Here is a 26075-nt window from a genome sequence, read left to right on the forward strand (position 1 = left end):
CCGTGTGTCTGAGAGGGGAGACGTGGCTCCCACATGTAAACCTGGGTACTCTTTCCAAAGAAGGGGCAACAGGTGGTCAATGAACAAAAACTATAGATGTCTCCTCTCTTTCCTTGGGGTAGAGCCGGCCACCCACTGGCTCGGGTTGAGTGTCTGGAACCCTGAAACCTTTGTCTGTTTTGGAGGTAATTTTGCCTCAACAACTGGGACCCCAACTTTCCATCTTTTCTCTGATTTTCTGATGCCTCTTCCAGCCCTGCTTCCTTATCCTCTCTCTGTCTTTCTCTGTCTCCCTGGATCCCAATGTCCAGCCGTTGGTGTTCACCTGTCCTGGGACTGTTTTGTTCTCAGCTCTGACTTGTAGCTGCTTACAGTTCTGCTGGCTTCTGGTATCACAACAATGTTCACTGAGTTTTGTTTTTATTCCCCTGAGCTCTGTGAAAGCCTTGCGTTTTGTTGCCATTTTTCTTGGTGGGGAATTGACCCATTGAAGAGTCATCTCAGATATTAAGACACTATAGGCCCCGTGCACGAAATTCGTGCACGCGGCGGGGGGGGGGGGGGGGGGGGGTGTCCCCCTCAGCCCAGCCTGCACCCTCTCCAATACAGGACCACTCAGGGGATATCCAACTGCTGGTTTAGGCCCGATCCTGGGGATCGGGCCTAAACCGGCAGTCAGACATCCCTCTCATGATCCGGGACCACTGGCTCCTAACTGTTCACCTGCCTGCCTGATTGCCCCTAACTGCCCCCCCCCCCACTGGCCTGGTCACCCCCAACTGTCCCCCCGCCAGTGTAGTCGCCCCCAACTGCCCCCCACCCCCGCCGGCCTGGTCGCCCGTAACTGTCCCCCCCCCCCCCCACCGGCCTGGTCGCCCCTTACTACCCCCCTGATGGCGTGGTCGCCCCCAACTGCCGCCTCCCCCGCCACCAGCCTGGTCATCCCTTACTAACCCCCCTGCTGGCTTGGTTGCCCCATGCAGCCTGCTGCTCAGTCATTTGGTCACCCTTCACTAACCCCCTTGCTGGCCTGGTTGCCCCATGCAGCCTGCTTTTCAGTCGTTTGGTCATCCCTCACTAACCCCCCCTGCTGGCCTGGTCACCCCACATAGCCTGTTCGGTCGTCCGTTTGGTTTGTTTCGGATGCGATGGTCACTTAGCCTTTTATATATATAGATTTCCTCCAAAGTCTGAGATGGTAAAAAAAAATGACATTGAACTTGAAAATAAAACTCTGGCTTCAATTTTGTGGCCTTAAGTAAACCTTGGCTTTCCTGTCTGTGAAATGCAAATAGTAACGCTACTTAACTTGGAATGCTCTTACCCGCATTAGGATTACATGGTGACCAATGGACACGTAGTTTCTCTCTGGTCTTCAGATATGATTGCGTGTTTGGGCTCCGGGGAAGGTCTGGTGGTGGACATGCGGTACAGAGGTTGGAGCATGAGCAGGGCACACACATCTCACCTAAAATCTCAGGGACCGATATTTCACAAGGATGCTCGCACCCGAGAGTCATTTTTACTCCCCATTTAGCTGGGCAGCACTAGCACTCAAAGTGTCAGAGAAGCTGGGTGTACATGTTGCTCTTAAAAAGGGGGATTAGATAGGACAGATTTCTGAATATTTCCTCTTTCTTTCTCTTTGTATCCCAAACCCCAATAAACACACTCCCTTCAAGTTCTGCCTCCAAGTTGTGGTCATCAGAAAGCCGGGGTGTTGCCCTGAGGATGAAGAGTGAAGCGATAGCTTTTATTCCGAGCGAAATGAAAAGGTGTTGTCCCTGGAGAGGTGTCCTTGACCTTTCATTTTAGATTCTTTCCCCCCAGCTCACCCCGTGGCAGGTTCCAGCTTCTGAAAGCCAGTTGTGAAATGAGAGGGACACAGCAGATATGCCGTTGCCTGGGAGATTGTTGCCACAGCGGTCACAGTGCGTTCCAGCCTCCCTCTCCCCGTACACTGTTATGAGAGCTTCCCAGGGTGTGGTCCAGCCAGTGCAGGGGAGGGGGGCGCAGCCCAGAGTTCATCTAGCCGCCTGGCAGCTCTGAGCATCTGGGCAGCTGCAGCCCTCACCGTGGGCCCTGAAACCTCTCTTGATGTTGGAACGGGGGAAGCAGCACCTCTTGAATGCATTGTTTTCTCCTTTTTGCTAATGATGCTTCTACTTGTACCTCAAGAGCAAAAGCTGAGCCAAGTATGACTCCGGACCTTTTCCTACAGTGATAATAGTAACATGTCTAAGAAGCAGCAGCTGCTGCCTCTCACTGGTCTGTGTGAGTTACATACAATAACTAGCTTACTCAGTCCTCACAACAACCCTTATCCCCATTTTGTGGATGGGAAAACAGAGGCACAGAGAAGCATCTCATCCTATAACATGTTTTTCAGTCCAAACAGCATTTTCTGACAAGATATCAGTTTGCAGATTCTGTGAATGAGGGAGGGTGCAGTCTAGCTCTTTAAGAATCCAAGAAAGAGATGGGGCAGTTGCTTCATTCTGAAGGGCCAGGCCCAGCCTGACCAGGATCCTGCATCCCTAAGACGGTGGGCCAAGGGCACAGGTGGTGCCGAGCCAGGCACTTTCTGTAGGACGGCCCTGGGTCCCCTGCAGACACATTGCCACCGAAGTCCTGCCAATCCCAGCGCCGCCCTGGAAGGAAGGGCTCAGGGACGTTCCCTGAGAGCCTCTCGTTTGAGCGACGTCAGGAGACTTTGCCGAGAATCTGCCTGGGGAGATGCACTGGTGAGTGCCAGAGGAATGTGATCTGTAGGCGCAGGGACTTGGCCAGAAGTGCTGTCCCTTTGCAGGACTGCCGGCCAGGTGTTAACAAAGGTCTGCACCTCTGAACACAGGCTCCCAGGCTCCTCGCCTGTGATCCGGGTGCGCCGAGGTGTGTTCTGGCTCTAAAAGTAATAAATGGCAGCACTTGACCAATTTTCAGAACAAGTAAAATTGATACCCAGAACTTTCTAATTCAAGTTTTTCATCCACAAATATTTCTTACACTTCTAGCCCCTGCTAGTGCTGGCAGACATTAGCCAGAGAGAAAATGATTAAGCAGCAACAAATAAAATGTCAGGAACAAGACTCAATCTATTAACTGGTCTTGCTTATTTCTTTTTTGCTTCCTCTCTCTGTGCAAACACAGATGTGCTTGCAGGTTTGATTCTCCATCACTTCCATCTGATATTGTTACATCCGTGTTAATCAACTAGTTCCTGGTTTCTATCTTTGTAATTGTTTGATGTTATTCCCTGACTGCCCTGACTTCCAAACAGGTCTGCGCTCCACTGTGTCCGTGTCCTACTGCAGTGTTTGCAAAGGCCGCTAGACCTTAAAGCAACCTGCCTGTTTTTTTCTTAAGCAAACATCACAGCCACTAAGTTGGTCTGAGCCCTCCGGTCTTTCCCTCTGAGAAGAGCCATTCACTGTGCGTACAGCAGGAATGGGACCTCGGTGTGCGTTAATATCAGCCTTGGCATTCAGCCACTAGAACCACTGGCTGCTTACAGTATCCCATTCGCACAGCACAAGTAATTAGGGCTCCTTTGCGAAGAGGTTGCTTTGTTTCAGCAAAGCCTTTTCCTTCTAGAACGAGTCCCCTTTGCTGGAGAGCCCCGGCTTGGCTGGAGGAGAGGTGGTGCCCCACGAAGACCCACTGAGTGTGGGAGGTCTCCCTCCCCCAGTAGGGAATCGTAGAGCCTGAGCCACTCCCTCCCTGGTGCGTTCTGGCGCAGGGTGTTCACATGTGTGATGCAGGGAACGCCCATTGTTCTATTAATCATAGACCACAGGGTCCAGGTGGGCTGGGGGTGGTTTGGGACTCTGGTGATGTTTTTGCTCTTTGCACTTAGGGTTTCTCAGCTCTTCCTTTTCATCTTCTCTTCTAAGGTGGCTTACACCTCAGGCCCTCAAGTTTTCGTTTACCTGCAGCTCTATCTTTACGCTTTCTTGGTGTGTAGCTCTGCGGAGAGGGAGGGATCCATTCAGGAGAGGAGGAGGAAAGGGCTGAGCCAGGTGCAGAATGGGGCCCTGCTGCAGTGAGCATGCCTGTGAGGAGCTCTGCCCTAGAGGTCCCTGCCAGATTTGGGGGGGAACGGGGACCACTTCTGAAGCCGAAGTGATTCTCTCGTACTCGCGTCTGGTCCTTCCCGCCATACCCGTTGTGTGCAAGGCAGGCGGGACAGCAGCTGTGGGTGGATTTTGGGGTTTCGTTCCAGCCAGCCTTGGCTTAAGGCTGCACAATAAGCAAAACACAGGGGCTGTTGCCTCTGTTCTTGCTCCCTCCTTCCTCCAGGCCGTTCCACCCCACACACTCAAGCACCCCAGCACTTCTGAGGATGACAGCCGCTCTTGGAGTGCTCGAGGCTTCCGGGAAAGCCTGATAGAGGCAGAAGGCCAAAACCAAGCTAAGAGAAGTCCGTTTTCCTCCCCCTTGATGTATATGTCACTTATTTTCTGTTACTCTTTTTCCTGATTTTGCAAACGGGGAACTTTCTTTTTCTATCACAGTATAATGCCTTTATCCATGCAGAGTCGAGAGCCCTGGCTGCAGGCTTGCCCACCCCTGGGTACCTTGGCCAAACCACTTCCCCCATGGGCCTGTCTCCTCCAGTCTGATAAGATGGTCTCCGAGGCTCCCCAGGCCCAAGATCCCTGCTCCAGGCCTGCTGCCCCGCCCTCAGCCCCTCCTGTGATGGGGAACTTGGGGGAGGAAGGGACATTGGAGTCTCTGAGGCAGAAGGAGGGGTTGGTTCTACTCCGCAGTGCAGCACAGAGAGCCTCATCCCCCCTTCCCTCTGAGTTATGGGCGGGCAGCAGGCGTTAAGGGGCACCAATGCTTGTAGGGCCTCGGGCCTGGCACCACGACCCTGCCCTTCTTAGTGAGCTGTGGCTGTGAGAGCTGCCTCCTGGCAGTTGCCTTCCTCACGTGCTGTTTTTTAGGGTGGTGTCAAGTGAGGCAGGAGGTGGGTGATGACATGGGAAGGTAAGAGGGTGTTTGGGAGCCACTCAGTGCAGTGCATGAAGCTCGGCTCAGAGCCCTCGTCAGCGTGGTCGCCGTGGCCCACCCTCGCCTCCACCACTGGAGCAGCAGAGGCCTGAGGAGGGCTAGCTTGGTGGATGGAGGTCGTCATCGGGTCCCCGTCAGAGGCAGCTGGCCCTTTCCTGTCACCTTGTCTGCCGGGAGATTTCTGGGGAAAGTGCAAGTCCCAACAAAGACATCTTCCTGCCTGGCTGTTGTTTTACAAAAGCCTGAAGTTTTTGTTTTTTAAAGAGAGACTTCTTTGTGTTTTTGTTGGCCTGAGGAGATGTGTGGGGGCGGGGGAAAGGGACTGAAGCGCCAGGTGGCAGGGCACCAGGTGGCAGGGCACCAGGACGGAGACCTCCGGGGGTCTGGGCCCCAGGCTGGGCAGAGCTCTAGCCTGCCTTGGGTGGTGTGGGGCAGAGAACCAGGCAGGACCCGCAGACTGGCAGCAAGCGTGCCAGCGTCTGCAGGTCGGAGGCCCGCTCTGGGTTGTCTAGGCACCATGCCCTGTCCTGTAGGCTGGGGACGGGGTGGGACCCTGTGATGGCCAAGACGGCCTTCCCCACCAACTCGGCAGGACCATCTTAGAGTCCTGATTGGAATGCAATCAACATGTACTTCTGGAAGCCGTGGCTTTGACACCTGCCTCGAGCACCGCGTGACATGTTTCAATGAGCCTTGTAATTACACAGGAAGTCAGGCGGCCACTTTTCCCCTCTCACCTGCATAAAATATAAAAATTAAAAAAAAAAAATCAAGATGAACTAGTTCAGCCGTGAAGGTCTCCTCGCAGGAGGGTTGCTGTCTGGTCTCAGGATGCTGCACAATCGGAGTCCCAGTGTCTGCATCCATCAGACCTTCCCTTTGCCAATGACAGGCCCACCTGTCATCATCTGAGCAGGAAGGATGCGGTGCTCAGCCTCCCAGGACATTATCTTGCTCTGTCAGAGGATGAAATAGGCTGGGGCCGGGGACCTGGTCAGGGCTGACAGGTAGATGGATTCTTCTCCCCATCCAGTCTCCACGGAGAAAAGATGGCACATTCTGTAAAGTACCACGTGGGCCCTCATGCTGCCCAACCCAGGCCGGAAACGCCCAGTTTTTCTTTCCTTTACTATGTCCTGAGTGCTTGGGTTGTTACATGGGGTAGTGAAAGCGAAGGCCATGAACCTCACATCTCCCCTGGGGAGGAGCTCTGGCCAGAAGCCAGAGCAGGACAGGAAACTCCTGGGAAGCTTGTCTGGGAGCCTTGGTGACGGAGTGAGTATCTCTGCGCTTCTAAACGTTTCCCCCCAGTCCACGTAGCTCAGAGGCCAGCAGAGGAAAGCCCAGGAGCGTGGGGTCCCAGCCCAGTCATTTATTCATTCATCGAACACTTGCTGAGCCCTCCTGCGTGTGGGTGGGTGCTCAGGTCAGCAGTAGCACGGGCCCTCCCTCGGGGAGAGTGCCAGCCCAGTGGCCGCCTTGAGTGCTGGAGCCTCCTGTTCCCCGTGAGACAGCCCTGGGCACTGCTTTCTGCGCCAAGATCCAGTCGCATCTCCTTTAAGGCGGCTGCCTTCCCCCAGCTGGTCTGCAGTGCAAGTGCTCTGGGTTCACGTGTTGAGCCAGACCCTGCCTGGCAGCACACCTCTCACATTCAGAGTCCAGAGGGCCCCTTACTTGCTTCCTTCGCGCTGTCTGGCTGCGTCTGAGGGCCAGCAGGTGGCGCCCTCCCTCTGGGACCTTGGGCAGGAAGATGGACTGGGAGAGCAGAGTGGGGGCAGGGGTCTTCTCATTTTCTTCTTTGCTCTATAATTCTTCTTTTCTCATCGTTCTCCCCCTCCTTTTCTAGTCTTTTCCTCTCTCTCATTCTGCTTTCCTCTTCCTTCTCCTTTCTTCCTCCACCTCCCTCTTACCTCTCCTTCCCCTCCCCTCTCTCCCTCTCTGTTTTGTGTCTCCTTTCTCTCTCTCTCTCCCCCTCACTTCTTGCCCTCCCACCTTCTCCCTCCCCTTTCCCTCTGTCTTCTGCCCATTCTCCATCCTCACCTCAGAGAGGAAACGGGGAACCCTCGTTATCTGCCCATTGGTCTCGTGCCTGGAAGGAGACGTTCTGTGGGCCGAAGGGGGCGACTGTTTTCTGCCTTCACTCATCAGATGGCTCTTGGATTCGTCTTTCTCCTGTTGGATTGCAGGCTTTCTTTGAGCTTTTGGGAATTGGAGGTGGAGGGATTAGGTAAAGTGTGGGGGGCAACTTTTTCTCCTGGATCCCGAATTGGCATGCTGATTGGCAGCCCAGGCTGCCTGCCCTTGGGGTTCACTTGACAGTAGAAGACCCAGGGTGCTAGAAGGGGGTCCCTGGCACTGTTACTTGGTCACTCCTAATGATACTTGCCTGCAGCTTTTTAATGACCAGTTAACGTTCTCATGCAGACTTGAAACAAGTGTTAATTGGTCGGTGATGTTTTTGTTCTTAAAATGGGAGGGACTTTATTGCTTTTCATCATATGCTCTAAAGCAGCAGTCGCCAACCTTTCGGACCTCACAGACCACCAGTGGTCCTCGGGCCTCCGGTTGGCGACCGCTGCTTTACAGCCATATGCCATTGCCCCCTAAATTCACCTGATCAGCAAAGAAAACAGATCTCCACTCATAACAGGAATCAGATGTAGAATATTTTTATTGATGATCATTCTTTTATCAAAAAATTGTTTTCCAAGTAGAGTGGGTAGGAAGAGAAAGGGAGCCTGTTGTGTCTGGTTGTAGTCCTGTAGTTTCCAGGCATGGCTTGGTCATCTGCACTGGTTTCTGGGGTTTCTCTGGGTGTCTGGGGGTTTCTCCGTACACCGGATAATGACTTTGGTTCCGAAACTTTGGGGTCTCCTGCTCAGTCAGTTCAGATGTCCCTTCTCCGGGACACTTGCCTTCCATCACCAGGAGCAGCCCTTGTAAACTGCCCAGACTGTCCCATGTCTCTTACAGGACCCAGGCCAGGGGGTGGGGTGGATGGGGGATGAGAGAGGGGTGGGGGTGCTGCTTGACATCCTCTGCCGCACAGACAGCCCCAGCAGCGTCCTGGCCCAGTGTACCAGCAGTCCCGCAGGCAGGAAGCCCTGCTCAGTCGTGAGCGATGAAGCGATGTTTCCTCCCAATGCTCCGCTTACTGTCCTTGTGCTTTTCCCCGGGGGCAGGTTTGCTCAGGGAGCTATGTCTTGGTCAAAGGGCTGGTGTAGCGGTGGAATCTGCGCAGTCCTGGATACATGGACAGGCAGGGCCCTCTGGATGCAGGGCCCCCAGCCTGCTCCTGTGATGTGATCCCCGTTCACATCCAGCCCAGGGCTCCTCACACAGGGGCAGTGTGGGGACTAGCTGACCACCGATTCTGACCGAGATACTAATTTTGACCTACTCCTGTTTTATTGTTATGCATCGCTGCACCCTCTTGGGTGAAGGAGAAAGAAACCTGGGTCAAACTGGCATAAGAAAAAAGGACCCTCATTGGTTGCCTAATGGAAACTCAGTGGCATGAGGACCGTCCCCCAGCTTTGGAGAGAGCTGCTTGGCGCCCTGGGATGGCTCTGTTCACAGCCAGGCTGCAGGCAGGACGGCGCAGGCAGCTCCGGCGGATATCCCCTCCGCTCAGCTGCCCCGTGGAAAAGGCCTCTGTTTCTCCCAGTGTGGACAGCAGTCCTGGAGTGGATTCTCATGGCCTTTCTCTCCCATGGGCCATGCCCTTGTCATGCACTGTGTCCGGACGAGCGCTGTTCATGCAGGTCATATACCTACTCCCCAAGCAGAGGTCAGTGGGAGAGGAAAGTGAGGATGAGCTCACCCTGCAGAAGGGGGACTGGTGTCAGGTGGGCCCAAGCAGCATGTGTCCACTGAAGCTCCCAGGCGCATACAGCCCGGCTTGGCACGGGAGCCGCTTGGTGACAGTTATGTATCTCTGCACCAGGGTTTCTCGGCTGCAGCACAGTTGGCATTTGGGGCTGGACAGTTCTTCGTGGTGGGGCTCACATTTGCACTGTAGGATGTTGAGCAGCATCCCTGGCTTCTACCCAGTCACTCCCACACTCTCTCCTTAGTGGTGACGACCTAGGGTGTCTCAAACATTGTCAAATGTCCCCTCAGGGCACAGTTGCTCCAGGTTGAGAACTGCTGCTTTACATGGGAACCCTGAATGCTGGTGCGGTTTTATTTTGTTCTCTTGGACATAAATGGGATCATAGAATACATGCCTTCCACCTTGCCTCCTGACTTTCTTGAGTTTCTACAGAGGGGTTACTTCCTGGTATGAGAGAAGCATCATGTATGCAGCTATTCTGATGATGGACGCTTAGATTGCTTTATTTCTGACCACTGCAAACTGAGAGCTGCCAGGGTTATCCTTGTAGAGACCTCTTTGCACACGTTGCAGGCTTTTCCTAAGATAACTAGAAGGGGGCTTGCTGAGGGGAGGAGTATCTGCGTTTCTTATTTTAATAGGCCCATCCACATTGCTCTCCCAAATTGCCGATATTGGCTATTACCAATCTTTTAAATGTTATCAATTTGAAAGAGGAAAAAAATATTTCATTGATGTTTGAATTTGAATTTTCCTGATTATTTGTGAGGTTGAGCAAACATCTGTACTTTAATTTGTCATTAGTGTTTTTTATTTGGTGAATTGCCTACTTGTGTCCTTGTCCCATTGTTCTACGTATTGTTCATTATTTTCTCGTCAATTACTGTCCTTTCTCGTCAATTACTCTGTTTCGGTCTCCTGCTTGTCATTAATTTTACTTATTATTGAGTGTTCTTTTGTTTCCTGGTCTCCAAATCTTGGGGAGCAAGGAGTTTTGTGACTGACCTGCTGAAGCACTGTGTCTTATTTCATTACTGCAGTAGACCTGAGCTTTTGTAGACATTCTTTCCATTTTAGAGGTGGAGGAAGAAATGCTCAGAATGGTCAGTAAATAACTTGTCCAAGGTCATACAGCTCAAAGGCGTCAGAGCCAGAGTCACTGCTGGTCTCCCCACCCCGAGGGCAGGGTTTTTCGCTGGTCTCCCAGGGCCTCCAGAGGACAGAATGGAGACCAGCAGGTGGAAGTTAGAAAGCATGTTTTGGCTCATCTGTCTGTCTCTTATATCCAGTCATCCTGCAGTGGGCTAGGTTGGATGTCGTTGCGAGGATAGACACATTCTCGGTTATTGACTACTTGATTTAAGAAAAATTGAGTGTGGAGAGCAGTTCAAAGGCAGGTGGTCTTACCAAGTACTGATCTTGACCCTCAGCCACATATGACCTGAGCTGTGGTCTGGCGCTCTGAACTGGTGCTGCCGAGCGGAGGTTCCTCTTCTGAACAGGGTGCTGCTGCTCACCCGATGCTCACCCTCAGGCTGTGGGAGGCAGCAGGTAGAAACAGTTTGCAAGCAATTAGGCAGCTGTTCAGATGTCAGCTATTATGATTTATGTTTATGTGATGAATGTTTTCCCAAGGCCTGTGGCATGGGAATAATAATTACTTCATTTCTGTGTATAAAAACATCGGCCCTGTGTATGGGTGGGTAAGTGCCTCTCCTCGCTGGGTGAGCTCCATTACGATCTTCAGAACCTGGATGGTGCTGGCCCGGGAGGGCTCTCGTCTGAACAGGGGTGTACACCGCTAGTGCTTTTGTGGGGGTTTTGTCCCCAGTTCTGGCTTTGAGGACTCATAATAAGGTAGAATGGGTGGGGCTGTTGCTTTAAGCTTTGGGAACTTTTTACCACCCCTTCCAGATACAGCATTTTGAGTCCAACCTTTAAAGGTTCTCTCCTTGTGCTGCCAGCAGACTCATCCGAGACTGTGAATTCCAGCTCCGTGCCAGACTTCCCAGCGAGCGACTCTGTCAGACTCTCTGGCTGTGTGAGCTGAGGAAGCTGCTCCGGCTGGCGGTGTGCAGAGGCTGCTTTGCAGGGGCCAGTGGAGAGGAGAATGTGAAAGATGTGTGGTTGCTCTCAGGTCCAGGAAGTCTAGGGAAGCCGGTGTTCTGACTGCCACACAGGACAGTGGAGCTGGGCAGGAGGCACCTCGCCTCTGGACTTGCGCTGCTGCTGGTCAGCTGTGGCCCAGACAGCAGGAGGCAGGTTGGAGGCAGAGAGCCAGGGAAGACTTGGGGGAATCAGGGTTTGAACAACTCAGTTACCAGATGATGAGGAAAGGAAAACAAGCTGCATTTCGCAGCATGTGATTTAGAAGAAGCTACAGGCAGGGCTATGGAAATAACTGAGTCGTGTTACCCAGTCTGCCCCTCCCCTGCTCATTTTCACATGAATCTATTTATGAAAAAAGGACATGGGAAACATGCATAAGGCCACAGTGAAGAGTAAGCACTGATATTTATTGAGCCTTTCATATACATAATTTTGATTCCTCGCTACCACCCTGTGAGGGGAAGTATTTTTATCTCTATTTACAGATGAGTAAACTGAGATCAGAGAGGTGTAGTAACCTGTCCAACGTAACAGCTAGTGAGTAGCAGGGCTAAGCTACAAACCTAGGTCTAGGTGACCTTTTAGTTCTATAATCTTTAAGAGAACAATGTGCCTTGTTCATACCCGAGTTTCCCCAAGACGGAAAGGAGAGAGAATGTGAAATAAATATAAGGATGTTGGATGGTTGGTTAGGAGGAGGATGGTGATGGTTGGTGATATAATGATGGTGATGGTGATGATGGCTGTGGTTGACAGTTGATGGTGATGCTTTAGGATGAGAATGATGGATGAGGAAGGTGGATGATGATGATGACGGTGATAGTAGATGATGATGGTTGATGATGACAAGGATGATGGATGGAGATGGTGGATGGTTTTATCCCCTTAACCTCTCACAATGCTCTGATGGAAAGAGTTCTAGTTACAGTTATAGGAATAAGAGGAGGCTCATGTTTTCCTTGACTATCCCATCTGTTTTAAGGAAAAACAGATTTAAAAAGATCTAAGATTCCTTTCACCATTGAGAGAAAATTTTCTACACATCACAGTGGGTTTTTAGGTATTCGTGATTAAGGGCTTAGCAGGCCCTGGGAACTGAAAGGCCTGATTGGACCCCAAACCTCCTTTGGGACCTCAGTTTGTACTCTCTCCCTGACCTGATTTTGGCTTGGACTTGTTAAAGCACAAAATGGGCTGCTTTGAATATCTACCCCCTTGTCTTTTAGGAGTAGCACCCATCACTTTGGACTTCTAGGTCTTTTTATGAAAAAATAAAGGAACCGTGGCTGGCTTGGCTTCTGTTAGTCTGGTTTTTAAATACCTTGGGCTTTGGACCCTTAAGAATCAGGATGCAAGACCCACCTCTATTACTTACCAACTGTGTGACCTTAGACAAGGTGAGACTTTTCTGTCTCATTTTCCTTGTTTGTAAAATGTTAGCTACTGACTACCTCATGTCTAGGGTTGATGTGAGAATCAAGCGAGATATACAGGAAAAACGTCAGGCTCAGTAACTGGCACATAGTAGATGCTTAATACACACGTGTCCCCTCCATGTTCCCATCTTGCTGTCAAATGGCAGCACTGCTCGCTCTTTATGTGCTTGCTTATTTATCATCTCTCACACTCTCTCCATGAGAGCCATATTATTTTTCTGCTGTGTCCTGGTACCTAGGCCAGTGCCTGTTGATAAATATTTATTAAATGACAGGACAGGCAAACATGTGTATACATGCATTAGGGAAACAAGTATTTTCACTAGGAGCCAGTGGACCTGGGCAAAAGATGAAGCTCATGAGGTGGGCAGGGCCTTGTGTCTGGGCTATTCATAATTTCCCCAAAGAGCGTGAGCTCCACAAAGGGAAGCTATCAGGTACTCTTCTGAACTGGTTGGTCAGAGGTAAGCAGGACCACAGATAGCTCGGCTTTGCATGTGTCTGGGTTAAAGCCTCACAGGTGTGTGTTTCAGGTGCCAGAATCCAATTTCTGTTTCCACATGGCAATGTGGTGACTTCCTCTTGTCAACCTCCATCGAAGGTAAAGGGAAGAGTCCTTCAGGAGTGGAGTGTGGGGTCTGTCTAGGGTCTAGCCACTGCTCAAGGGTTGAATCCTTGCCAGATGGCCTTGTGATCACTTTCTGTTCTCTGTCTTGTGCAGGAGCGTGTATGTATTTGTGTGTGCGTACACATGGGTGTGTGTGCGCATGCGAGAGAGCCCACCCTCCTCTTGCTGATGTGTGGTGGTTGTTTTTTTTGCAGTGCATATTTTACAAAGAAAGTTGAAGAGATAATTAAATTGTGAATGGTTTTATCTCTTAGATGTACTGATAATATAAAGACAATAATGTTCTGTCTTAGGGCATCTCCTAGAGCAACTAGAATCTTGTAAGCAGCCTATTTTGAGAGACAAAAACTTGTATCTGCAAATTATTACTAATAACAGCTAAATATCTTTATGGGCAATAAAAGGCAGGAATTGTATAAGAACCTAAGGGCATAATTTAATGTGAATATGCAGAGAGAGGGGCTTATAGCAAGCAGGAATTGGGATATTCTTTAACCTGATTGTTGCAACAGACCTTGTATTTTATTTACTTTTAAAAAAAATTTGTATTGATTTCAGAGATGAAGGGAGAGGGAAAGATAGAAACATCAATGATGAGAGTGTATCACTGAGCAACTGCCTCCTGCACAACCCCCACTGGGGATCGAGTCCGCAACCCAGGCATGTGCCCTGACTGGGAATCAAACCGTGACCTCCTGGTTCATAGGTCGATGCTCAGCCATGGAGCCACACTCGCTGCACCAGTCCTTGTATTTTAGGCTGTGGTCCTATCTTTGGGTTCATTTGTAACGTGTATTCCTTCCATTCTTCCTCCTTCTTTCCTTACTCCAACCTCCTTCCATCTTCTGTTATGGATCAGGCGCTGTATTAAAGATTGGATTACATCATGGGGACATGTAGACTAGGTTCTTGTCATCATGAAGTTACAGTCTAGTGAGGGGGAAAACAAATATTAACCACATGAATAAGTGCAAAATAACAGTCATGGCATGCCCATCCACGGAAGAGTGGATAAACCAACTGTTAGATGTATGTTCACACAATAGAACACTGGACAGCAAGGAGAATGAAGATCTGTAACTGCATGCTGTGATATGGGTGAGTCTCCCAATGTTGAATGAAAGGAGCTAGATTGAAAAAAGGAATACATATCAGGGGATTGCATTTATCTAAATGCAAAAGTAGGCAAGACTGATCAATGCCATTAGAGGTGCTGATTGTGGTTAACAGGAGAAACAAGCTAGACCACTGTGCCATTCTGAAGTTCCCCTGACTACCGAGTCAGCCATGGAGAAGATAGAAAACAACAGTACACTGTGCTCACTGTGGATGTCAAGGCCAACAAGCACCAGACCAAACTGGCTGTGAAGAAGCTCTATGACATTTCCATGGCCAAGGTCACACCCTAATCAGGCCTCATGGGGAGAAGAAGGCATATGTTCGACTGCTCCTGACTCTGATGCTTTGGATGTTGCCAACAAAATTAGGATAATCTAAACTGAGTCCAGCTGGTTAATTCTAAATATAATGTGGGTTGCTTAGGTTGGCAGATTGATTCCAAGGAGGTCAGACAGAGTGAAACAGTTGCTAGTCATTAGCTCCACAGATGTCCTAGGTCACAGTGTCCCCCTCGGGGACTCCAGCCTCTGCATTATCACCCATGCATTTATTAGGGGGGAGCAGCAAACCATTTCGGCTCTGAGACCACAGGTCCCACGGAGGAGAAGGACCAGGAGCCGTGGTGGTATGGGCAGCCCCAGTGCACAATTTCAGTTCGATCGAGTCCACTCTACTTCATCGCCCAGTGGAGAGACAGGCAGGCAGAGACGGGAAAAGGGAGACGCACCTGGCCCGGTTTGCATCCTGGGAAGGCCTGGCCTGGTTCTTCCAGAGCACGTGTTTTGGAGTGCCCATGAGCGGCCTGCGCGGCAGGGATCGCGCCTCCCTGGTCAGGCTTCCTTCCTAAGTGCCCTGCATATTGTGAACATCTGGCTGCTTACAGCTACGTGTTTTGGGGGACTGCTTTCCTCTCCTCCTGGGCACCACTGACACAAATAGCCATCTGTGCCTCAGCCACAGAACCCGGTATGTTTCTGCAGTGCCAGTCTGGACCCTTCTGTGCGGGAGCCAGTGGCCACCCAGAGCCACCGCCCCAGCACATCCTGCCCAGACCTCCAGGGCCAGGCATGAGCACTGGTGAGAGACCTTTTCAAACGGTTGTATGTAGTTCTTCTAGTTATCTAAAAAGTGCTTTAACCCTTTAGTATATCAGTCACCTGAGGCTAAGTTATGCCTTTGTGACCATCTCCAAATCTGTGCACCTTCCAACACTGTGTATTACGTGTCTATTCCCCGCCCGTGCTGCACGTCCACCGTGGGTTAGCTTTAGTTATGCTCCACGTGGTCTCTATGCCAGGATCCAGGAGAAAGACGCTGCCCCGCACTGGGGCCTCCTGCTCTCCGTGGCAGAGGGAGAAGAGGAGATGGCAGACTGAGCTTGGTTCTGAGGGCTTTTGCTCAGAAGGGACACTCGTCGTGGGCCAGGAGGCCTTGTCCTCCCCTGAGGAGGCACTCTGCTAAGGGAGCACCTGGAATATCTGGTAGAGTAGGAATCCATGTACCTCAAAGTGATACTCATTATAGAAAAGTCAGGAAAGATAGGACAGTATTATGGAGCCATGAAAAATGTTGATGTAGATCCTTTATGTCAGCTTGGAAGGTTACTTCTCTATATGATAAAATAAGGAAAAACAGGTATTAACTAGGATATGTAGGTTAGTCCTGTCAAAGCAGTAATCCCCAGCATTTAAAATGTGTATGATATCTGCAGAGCCCAAGTGAGAGACGAATCAGGTCAGCTACTTCTCAGCGCCAGCTGGTTGTCACTGAGCAGGAATTTGGGCTCTTTGTCCCTGGATACTTCAGGCTTTTAAAAAATGGAACTCTGGATTTAAATATTAAAACCCCGTATTTTTAAATGTTGGCAAATAATTAAATATTTTAATCTGCATGGACTGCTGTTTTTGCAGTTTCCGATATGAACCAAAAATGATTTTCTCTGGGTGTTGAGATTTTGTATGTATATGTGTTTTTTTCCCTTTTATATTGATCTATTTTCTAACTTTACCAAAAAACTGGGCATTTCTTTGTGACAAAGAATGATGGAGACAAAGGAAAATCATTATTAAAAGGAAAATATGTTTAAGCTACAGGAATCACTCTTGACTTTGTAACTCACTATTCAGTTGGCGGTTAATTTTTTTAAAAAGTGACTTAAAGCATCGGCTGTACTTGGAACTGCTTCATGTTAATAAAATTGCCAAGGCCCCATGCCTGTGATCAGGTGGTCAGGGAAGGCTGAACCCCAGGAGGTCGCTGGGAAAAAGGCTCAGGGGTACTCCTTGTTGGCTTCCTGACCTCAGCTTAAGGACTCTCTGGGCTGGCTTCTCTTGCCACAAAGCCCGATGACGTATCCTACTAGAAATGATGCCAAGCCTGGGAGACCCAGAGAGAGGCCAGCTATTTCAGTGGGAGAAAGGAGAATGCTCTGAGGGCAGAGCTGCTAAGGAAATCCAGTGAAACTTGGACTGCCATTGAGCAGTTATTTAAAGTGCAAGAATGGATTGAAAAGCTGTGGTATATCTATACCATGGAATATTATGAAGCTGTAAAAAAGAAGGATCGATTACCCTTTGAGACAGCATGGAGGGACCTGGAGAGTATTATGCTAAGAGAAATAAGCCAGTCCGAGAAAGACAAATATTACATGATCTCACTTATGACACAATAAACTGATGAATAAAATAGAACTAGAGACATGGAAACATGGAACAGACTGACAAATCTCAGAGGGAATGGGGGGGAGGGTGTAAATAAAGAACTTATATACATATATGCATTGCTTTTGAACACAGACAATAGAGTGATGAAGGCCTGGGGTGGGGCAGGAACCTGATGGTGGGGGACAAGAGGAAAAAGGGGGGAACATCTGTAATACTCTCAATAATAAAAGATAAAAAAATAAATGTACACTATAAAAAGTAATATTTGAATAAAATATCAAAAGGAAAAATAAAAATAAAGTGCAACTGTTTGCAGTTGCTCTGTTTACCAAATTGCCTTTAAGGATGTAGGAGATGGCTTAGAGTGGGAAAGAAGAGTTGTTGGATGTGAAAGAGAATGTGAGCTTTAGATTCAGTGCAGGCTATTGAATATTCAGGGTTTGCTGGTTTTTTTCATTTCTTTTTCCCCCAACTGTAATTCCCTGCTTCATCACCCATCATGCAAATGGGATTCTTATGCATTTTCTAATGTGACTCTTTCCCTAAACAAGTAATCAAAACAAGGTTTTGAGCTGTATTTGAGCTGCAAATAAGTTTAGTATAAAATGCAATTATTCGCCTCAAAAAATCAACAGAGACAATTTGGACACTTGAAAGGCTTGAATTACCCTTAATCAGAACTCAGAATGGTGTCCATTCCAAGGATTAAAATAAGCTAGGACTCAGCCCTACTTGATAATAGCCAGTTTCTTAAAAAAAAAAAAAAAAGACAACTTGAAAAATGCTAAAAGTAGTACATGTTGATTATAAAAATTTTGCAAAATAAAAGAAGTTAGAAAGAAGGAAAACAATGACTCATCATCCCACTACATAGATATAACCACAGTGAATAGCTTTATCTAATCTTTTCTCTCTGCATTTAAATCTCTTCTCATCTAGTTTTTTCTCTAGATGGAATTATCCCACATATGAACTTTTGTGTCTTCCTTTTTAATTTGATATAATTTTTCCCATGTTACTCTACAGTTTACATCACAATCATCTTTCACAGATATACACTATCCCACCATAGTGATGTAATATAATTTCTTATGTTATTCTGTTAAAGCATAAAGAAAGGCATATTAACATTTTTCAGAGTTTATTTAGCAACCATTGGTTTACATTGGGCAGCACAAGCCAGAAGTGGTTACAGCGTACCACTGACCGGAGCCCGGGACAAGGATTTTAGAGCAAAGATGCAGAAATTGAATTCAGTCTCTATAGCTTAAGTGATTGTATTATTTGGGAAAGCCTCGTTGGCTGTTTGTGATTGGTTCTTCTTTTTTATTAAATTCATTGGTGTAGCATTGGTTAGTAATATTATATAAATTTAAGGTGAATAACTTTATAATATGACGCCTGTATACTCTATTGTGTGCTCACCGCCGCAAGTCTAGTCTCCTGTCACCATGTATTGGACTCACTTTACCCTCTTCCTCCTCCCACCCTCTCCCGCTCCAGTAACCACCATTCTGTTATCTCTATGAGGCTGTTTTATTGCTTGTTTGTATGTTTGTTTTGTTTATTTGTTGCTTCATGCTTTATATCCACATGAGTGGAATCATATGGTTCTTGGCCTTTTCCACCTGCCTTGTTTCACTTAGCATGATACTCTCAAGGTCCATCCATCACAGATGGCAGTGTTTCATCATTTTTATGGCTGAGTAGTAGTCCATTGTTTATATGTACCATATCTTCTTTATCCAATCACCATTGGAGAACACTTAGGTTGTTTCCCTGTCTTGACTATTGTGATTAATGCTGCAATGAACATGGGACTATTATCAATAAAGCAAAAAATGTGTTGGAGAGGATTTGGAGAAAAGGAAACCCTTGTACACTGCTGGTGGGAATGTCAATTGGTGTGGCCACTGTGGAAAATAGTATAGAGGTTCCTCAAAAGATTAAGAATAAGAGCTACCATCTGACCCAGCCACCTGTCTTCTGGGTATCTACCTGAAAATTTTGCAAGTACTTATTGGTAAAGATATATGGTGGTTCTTCCTAACCATGAAGCATTGACAGGGCTTCACTCTGGCTTAGGTTTCAGTTTGCTTCTGTAGGCGACCAAGGCATTAGAGCACCTCAGTCTAATGGCTTCCATGTCTGATTAATTTAACAATTCTTCTTAATTGACAGTTAGGTTTCTTCCAATTTCTCAGTGTCCTAAACAATCACAGTGAACCACATTATTCTTCAGGCCTAGTCTGTATTTTAGATTCTTTTCCCAAATAGGTCTGTGGTTGGAGGAGGAGTGACTCTGTGATCTAGTAGAATGAGCATGGACTTCTGAATGGACCCATGTTCCAACCCTACCATAACCCTGCCATTTTCTTGCTTTGTGACCACAGGCAACTTATTCAGTTGCCTATGCCTTACCTTCTTCATCTGCACATGGGGGAAAGATCACCCAAACCTGCAAGGTCATTCTGAAATTTAAAGTAAGGACTGTGAAGTACCTGGCCTCTAGGGAGCACTAGATAACTTGACGTGCTGGGGGCTATAAGAACGGACAACCTGATCTGCAGTGAGTGACCTTGAAATCAGCCACACTGGCTCTGGAATGGGGTCATCCCTGAGTTTACATCTCAGCTGGGCCCTGAGAGAGCTGGAACCCTGGGCAAGTTACATAGCAGCTCCGAGCCTCAGTTTATTCACTTGTATGAAGCTTTCAAAGGGGTTATGAAGATTAAATGATATTAATAAAATGAGATTATTCATTATCAATATAAGCACCTCATATAGTACCCAGACAGTAGTTCATACTTAGTTCTTGAGAATGATGATTTCTGTCATCCTCATTTTTCTAATCAGTGCTGTAAGTGAGCTTTACAAGAGCTGCTATGGGAGAATAAGGAGAGCAGAGGGTCCTGTGTGCTCCCAAGCCCAGAGATGGGAACAAACTAGGGATGGCTGGGAGAAGCGGTGGTCAGGGAAAAGGCCAGGACCTCAGTCAAGTGCCAAGTCAGAGTAGACTCTGAGAACAGCACCCTAAGTAACTAACTGAACTATGGAGGTTTGGAGGAGGAGAGGAGGTGAGTATTTAATTCTTCTTGCTGTCTCACTCGTGGGGAATGGAGCCTCCGTTTATTTTCCTACATTGCTGTTATTGATCCGCAGTGTCTGAGTGATGCCCTCTAGCTCTGCGGTGTAATGAAAAAACTCAGTTTTGATGGAACACGTTGGAAAGTGAAATACTCATTCCCCCTTAAAAAATTGAACTTTTAAAAGAAAGTTTCAGAGAATGGGTCCATGTGTGATGTGAAGTGCCCCTATTGTTTTTTCTCTGCATTGAACAAAGTCAAGAAATAGTGAAGTAAACATTTTCTGCTTCCGAGTGGCAAGAATTCAGCAGTGCTGCTCCTGTGCCTGTGTCTTCCAAGCCATTACTTAAACACTTGGCTGGCACCATGAGATCCAGGAACGCTCACAACATAAGGGTAGCTCACGTGCGCCTTTCTGGAATTTTATTCATTCATTCATTCATTCATTCATTTTTCCAACCAACCAACCAACCAACCAACCAAAGAGCCTACCAAAAATTATGTATTGAGCACCTTCTGTGTCAGAATTTCTTCTTTGCCATGGGGATGAACTCATGAGCCAGAAGGATACGATCCCTGTTCCCATGGAGCAGATAGTCTAGAGCAGAGGCTCAGTAAACAAGCAAACACTGAAGTTTCGCTTAGTGGTTAGTGCTTGGAAGGAAATAAAATGTGTGATGTGGTGGAGGGGACTGGGGATATTCAGGTAGAAGCTGCTTCAGATACTGAGTGAATTGGTCCTCCCCATTTACAAATTCACCCGGCGTTTATTGTTACTTATACCTCTTTGTATGTCTTTGTTTTCTAAGACTTGACCCTTGTCCTCAAGGGAGCTTTATGGCCTGGTAAAGGAAACAGGTGCATTTTGGGTAAATGCTGTCATTGTAATGTCCCGTAGTAAGTGAGGGGAGAACACCAGGATTGTAGAAGTCCAAGGTTAGGGCACTACGCTCAGGTGGGGTGGGGAGTGTTCAAGACACATCTTTGGCAGAGAGATGCTTGGCCAGGGGGAGGATGATCAGGCCAAGAGGGGTGGGCAGGACCCGGTGTGGAGGGAATGGCCCCAAAGCAGGATCTAGGAAGCAGCACTGTCAGGGGCAGCGTTGCTGTCCTCACGACTGCAGATCACAAGTTCCAGGCCCGAGTCAGACCCTCAGTTCACTGTGAAGTCAAGTACAGGGCAGTCTTAGTCTGTATCCTGTGCTGGCCAATCACAAGACCTTGGTTAGTTTAAATGTTTTTGTGTTGTTGTTTTTTTAAAAAGATGGTCTGTTAGTTTATGCATCTTGAAAAACATGATAGAAGTTCAGTAGTCTAATCCCTGAGCCCAGGAAGCTGGAGCCACCTCCACGACTCACTGTCTCTCTCCTCATGCTTCTTCCTGGGTTAGCAAGGCCAGAGGGCAGAGAACTTTCTCCAAGGTCCTGACTGTGTCTCCCTCTTAGGGGAGGCCTTTGGGGGGTTCCCTTGGATGGATATGGTCAACCCATGGACATGGGGCATGGGGTGGTAGTATTGGCCAGGCCTAGGGCCATGTCATGGGGCTGAGGGTGTGGTTCAAGGTAGTTTCTGTGGCAGTGCCTTCAGGATGACATGGAACCCGGCCTGAGGAAGGGCCCCCAAGGAGACAGAACCAGACACACTCCTCTGAAAAGTGTGTTTGCCCCATTCCTTTCCGACCACTGCAGAGGCCTGCTCCCACACAGTGATTACGTCTTGGTTAGCTACAGTCTGGGCAGCTTTGGTCAGTTAGGAAAGGGGGAGAAGAAATGTCTTGAGGAGAAATAATAGTCTACAGAATGAGCCTCCTTCCTCCATGTTGTTGTTGTTTTTTAATATATTTTTATTGATCTCAGAGAGGAAGGGAAAGGGAGAAATAGAAACATCAGTGATGAGATTGGCTGCGCCCTGCACGCCCCCCACTGAGGACTGAGCCCACAACCCAGGTATGTGCTCTGACCGGGAAGTGAACCATGACCTCCTGGTTCATAGGTTGATGCTCAACCACTGAGCCACGTCGGCCAGGCCTTCCTCTGTTTTAATGTCCACTAATTGGAATATGCCCTTTAGTAAGTCTTCTAATAGGAAAATAATGAGATTGCAGAGGTCACAGGCCCCATTCCCTTTTCTGGTGTGTGTGTGTGTGTGTGTAACCATTTCCAGACCCCAGAACTGTGGCAGAAACTGGGATTTAGCAACCTTGCCCACTCTCTCTGGACTCTTATTCCAACCATATTGTTTTCCTCCTGTTTCACTCGCCTGCCCCCTATTTTGAGGTCATGATATTGGGCATCCTTTTTCATATCCCCCCAAACTCATTTCCTAGGTCAAAGGTGATGGGCCAGTTTACAAGGCACCATTTATTTCATGTCCTTTGAGATACTGGGCTCTGTGTCAGACACCTAGTTTCACAGAGTGGATTCCTGTGTGTGACCTTGGACAGCTTATTTGACCTCTCCAAGCCTCAGTTTCCTTTTCTGTAAAATGGGGATGATGATACAGACAGCTTCGTAAGAGAATGTAAAGTGTTAAAAATGGAGTGTCTGCAATATGGTGAGCTCTCGGTGTTTGTTTTTCTGTTTGCCCCAAATAGGGAGTGGCTAATCAAGGAGCCCCAATATCAGGGCCCTGAGCACAGCCCTGTACCCCAAGAATAGTGGGGCAGGGTGTTTGGTGGTGGGAAGGTGGATTGGAACAGAGGAGGAGGGGGCACTGTTGCCTTTATTTATTCACTAGAGGCCCAGTGCACAAAATTCATGCATGGGTGTGGTCCCTAGGCCTGGCCGGCAATCGAAGTGCGAGCATCTGGCATGGAAGGGCAGGTCCCAGCTAAACTCTGGGCCCCAGAGAGCACCAGGGCCCCCCACACGCCCCCCTCCGCCTGAGTCATTGGGCCCCTGCCCGCCTCCCTCAGTGCCTAGAAGCCAGGTGGTGGCCCCGTGCCCTCCCCCCCCACCTGCCCACCACCGCTGGTTGTTGTCTGTGGGGCAATCGGGCCCGGCTTGTACCCACCTTGGCCTGGTGCCGCCCGCTCACCTGCTTCACCATCCCGCCGCGGTCCTGCTCTCGTTGGGGCCCATCGGGGCCAGCAGAGCCTCCACTGCCGCCCACTGCCAGCACTGTGTCACTGATGCCCGTCATGTTCCATGCTGTCCCCTGGTGGTCAGTGCACATCATAGCAAGCAGTCGAACTCCTGGTCGAGGGGACAATTTGCATTTTAGGCTTTTATTATATAGGATTCTTCCTTTTGTGCTCGATCTCACAGCTAGAGCCATAAGCCCAGAAGTGCTCCCCACCCCCAAAAGCCAGTCCCTCTGAGTTCTGGAGACCTTTGACTGGCCCCCCAAAGTGCTAGGGGCTTCCTTGGCCCTTCACCCTGTGACATGTGGTCTGTACCTGGCACCATGGGGCAGGGGAGCTGGTCTGCTCTGGCGCCTGAGAACACTGGTGCTGACTATGAGAAGGGCTGGAACAGGACACCCCGGGCTTGGCATTTCTGCTGTGGCAGGGACATTCCTCCATGCTGCCACTTGGTGGCTTCTGTTGGAGAGAAGGAAACCATCCCGCAGTGTTTTTGCTGTCAGTCCTCCTGAGGATTAAAAGTGCGTGAGGCGACCCGTTCCAGAGGAGGAGGCTGTGACCAGGCAACATTCCCAGGCCCTGGGCAGGTGGAAGGAATTTGTCTGCACTGGGGCCTTGCAGGCGTTCCTTGGTTAAAGAGCACATGGCCTCTCGAGAGAGATCTGCTCAAGTAACACCTGCTGGGACTCATCTGCTGGCAGCCATGCCTGTATCATGGGGACTTTGTAGGAAAATGGTCTGCCTTACATCTGTTTATTAAAATTCTAAGGTGTTCTCTCTCTAGCTTAGAGAAAGAGCCCATTTATCAAACTGAGGAGCGCAAGGTGGTCAAGTAATTGAGCTGGTCAAGAAAATTAGGAAGACTTGCTGCAGGAGGACCTGCCGGAAACCCCATCTGTAAGAATGGGTCCTCCCATGAATACCTGTGGAACCGTTTAGGACACAGTTTAGAAAGCACTGGTTTAAGCACGTATTACCTTCTTGAGGAGCACAGTTCCTCCAGGGCCTCCACTTAGCACCGCCTGGGTCCTGGGCCATGGGTTTCCTTCACTCGGCTCCCGGAGGCCCTGGCTGGGATGGTGGCCGGTGGGGCCACCTGATCCTGGAGCTCCGTGCAGGAGATGGCCACTGCGCATTGCGGACACTCCTGCTCAGTGCCCCTGAGCCAGTTTCTGGGTCTCAGACCCCCCTTGCTCACAGCACCTGCTAGGATCAGTGAGAAGAGGGTCCATGAGCTCAGTCAGGGGCCATGCATGACCCAGGAGTTTTATACTGATCGCAGCCATCTTTCAGGCTGGTTTTTCAGAGGGTTGAGGCTGTTTTCAGGGAAAGCCCGGTGTGCTGCACTGCCCTGTGCCAGCCCCCCAGTGAGTGGCACTGGCACAGGTGAGGGCCACGCCCCCTGCTTGGACCCAGGCTGTGCTCTGGAGGCAGCAGGGTAGGAGCTCGCAGACAAGTTTCTATTTGGAGAGGAAAGGAATGAAGGCAGGAACACGGCACCATTTTTAGTACAAGGAGACGTGGCAGCTTGGCGTAAGCGCGATGCGCGCCACCTCCGTGTGGAAGGTGTGCTGCCGCCGGTGGAGTGGGGAGCGAGCACCTGCTGCCTTCCTCCCACCAGATGCCATTTCAGGACGATGCCAGTGTTGCTCAGACAGGCGTTTGCCTCTCCGACTGCTCGGGTGCCGCCTGGCTCAGGATGCGGATGGCTGAGGGGCCTCTCTGAGCTCCAGTTGTACCTGGCACGTCTCAGGTGAGCCACTGGCCTGGAGTGACGTGGTCATCACCCCGGGGAGCCTTCTGCCTGGGTGACCTTGGCTGTTCCCTTTCACTTCTCTGGGCCTCCCTTCCCTTGTCTGTGAATTGAGGGTTAGGTCGGGGCTACACCTCAGAGTATGTGAAAGGAGTGCAGTTACTTTACCTCTCGGAGCCTCAGTTTCCCCCTTTGGCACAGCAGCAGTGATGCCCCTTCACCACCACAAGGGGGCAAGAGCCCTGAGACGGCTAGTGCACAGTAGGCGCTCCCAGACACCTGGTCCTGGCTTCCCGGTCTCTCCCCGTGCCACAGGCAGGCTGCCGAGAGCACTGGGGACAGGCTGCTGGCTGGCTGGCACGGCCCGCTTGTGTGGGTGCAGTGGGCATAGGCCAACATCCCCTCTGCCTCCTGGGGTCTCATGGCCCTGCAGCCTTGCCTCTCAGAGACTCATGGCCAAGATGGCTACGCCATCACCTCACCCAATTGTTTTGAGGCTAAATAAGCTGATGTCATGAGGGCCTACGCCGGAACACGGCACAGAGCAGGGGTCAGCAGCTGTTATCTCTTCTTCCCGCTGACCATTTCTCTTCTCTCACTTTAAAAAAAATTGGGGGGAAATTGAGATGTAATTCACATATAATAAAATTTACCCTTTTAAAGTGTACAGTTCAGTTACTTTTTAGTGGATTCACAAGATGGTGCAAAACCATCACCACTACCTAATTCCAGAACATTTTCATCACCCTAAAAAAAAAACTGTGTATCTATTAGTAGTCGGTCTGTATTTGCCAGGAATCAAATTTCTTTCTCTATGGGCTCTCTAGAGGTTTGCCTTTTCATGACAGTTCATGTAAGGGGAAGCGTACAATCACACAGTACGTGCCTTTTCTATCTGGCTTCTGTCACTTCACATGTGATTGAGGTTCATCGGTTGCAGCAGGTGTCAGTGCTCAATCCTCTTTATGGCTGAGTAATATTCTGTTGTGTGGATGGACCGCATTTTGTTTATCCACTCATCCATTGATGGGCATTTGGCTTATTTCTACTTTTTGGCTGTTATGAATAATGCTGCCATGAGTATTCATGTACAAGTTTTGCGTGGATATTTGCTTTCAAGTCTCTTGGGAATACATATGGGAGTGGAATTGCTGGTTCCTACATCAGTTTTGTTGAAGATGGCTATCCTAGTGGTATGAAGTAGTATTTCATGTGGTTTTGATTTTCATTTCCCTAATGGCTAATGATACTGAGTATCTTTTCATGTGCTCATTGGCTACTTATATATCTTCTTTGGAGGAATGTCTGTTCAAATCCTTTGCCCATTTCTAATTTTTTTAGTTTTATTTTT

At 49.1% G+C, this 26075-nt stretch overlaps 1 protein-coding gene across 4 annotated transcripts in view; it reads left to right on the forward strand.

The window, feature by feature from the left end:
- SNX29 (sorting nexin 29) overlaps positions 1–26075 on the forward strand; it is a gene marked incomplete at its 3' end in the record, with an annotated part of 449820 nt that overhangs the window by 318219 nt on the left and 105526 nt on the right. The window lies entirely within an intron of this gene.

This window comes from Cnephaeus nilssonii (assembly GCF_951640355.1).
Source record: "Cnephaeus nilssonii genome assembly, chromosome: 2".
NCBI classification, from domain to species: Eukaryota; Metazoa; Chordata; class Mammalia; order Chiroptera; family Vespertilionidae; genus Cnephaeus; species Cnephaeus nilssonii.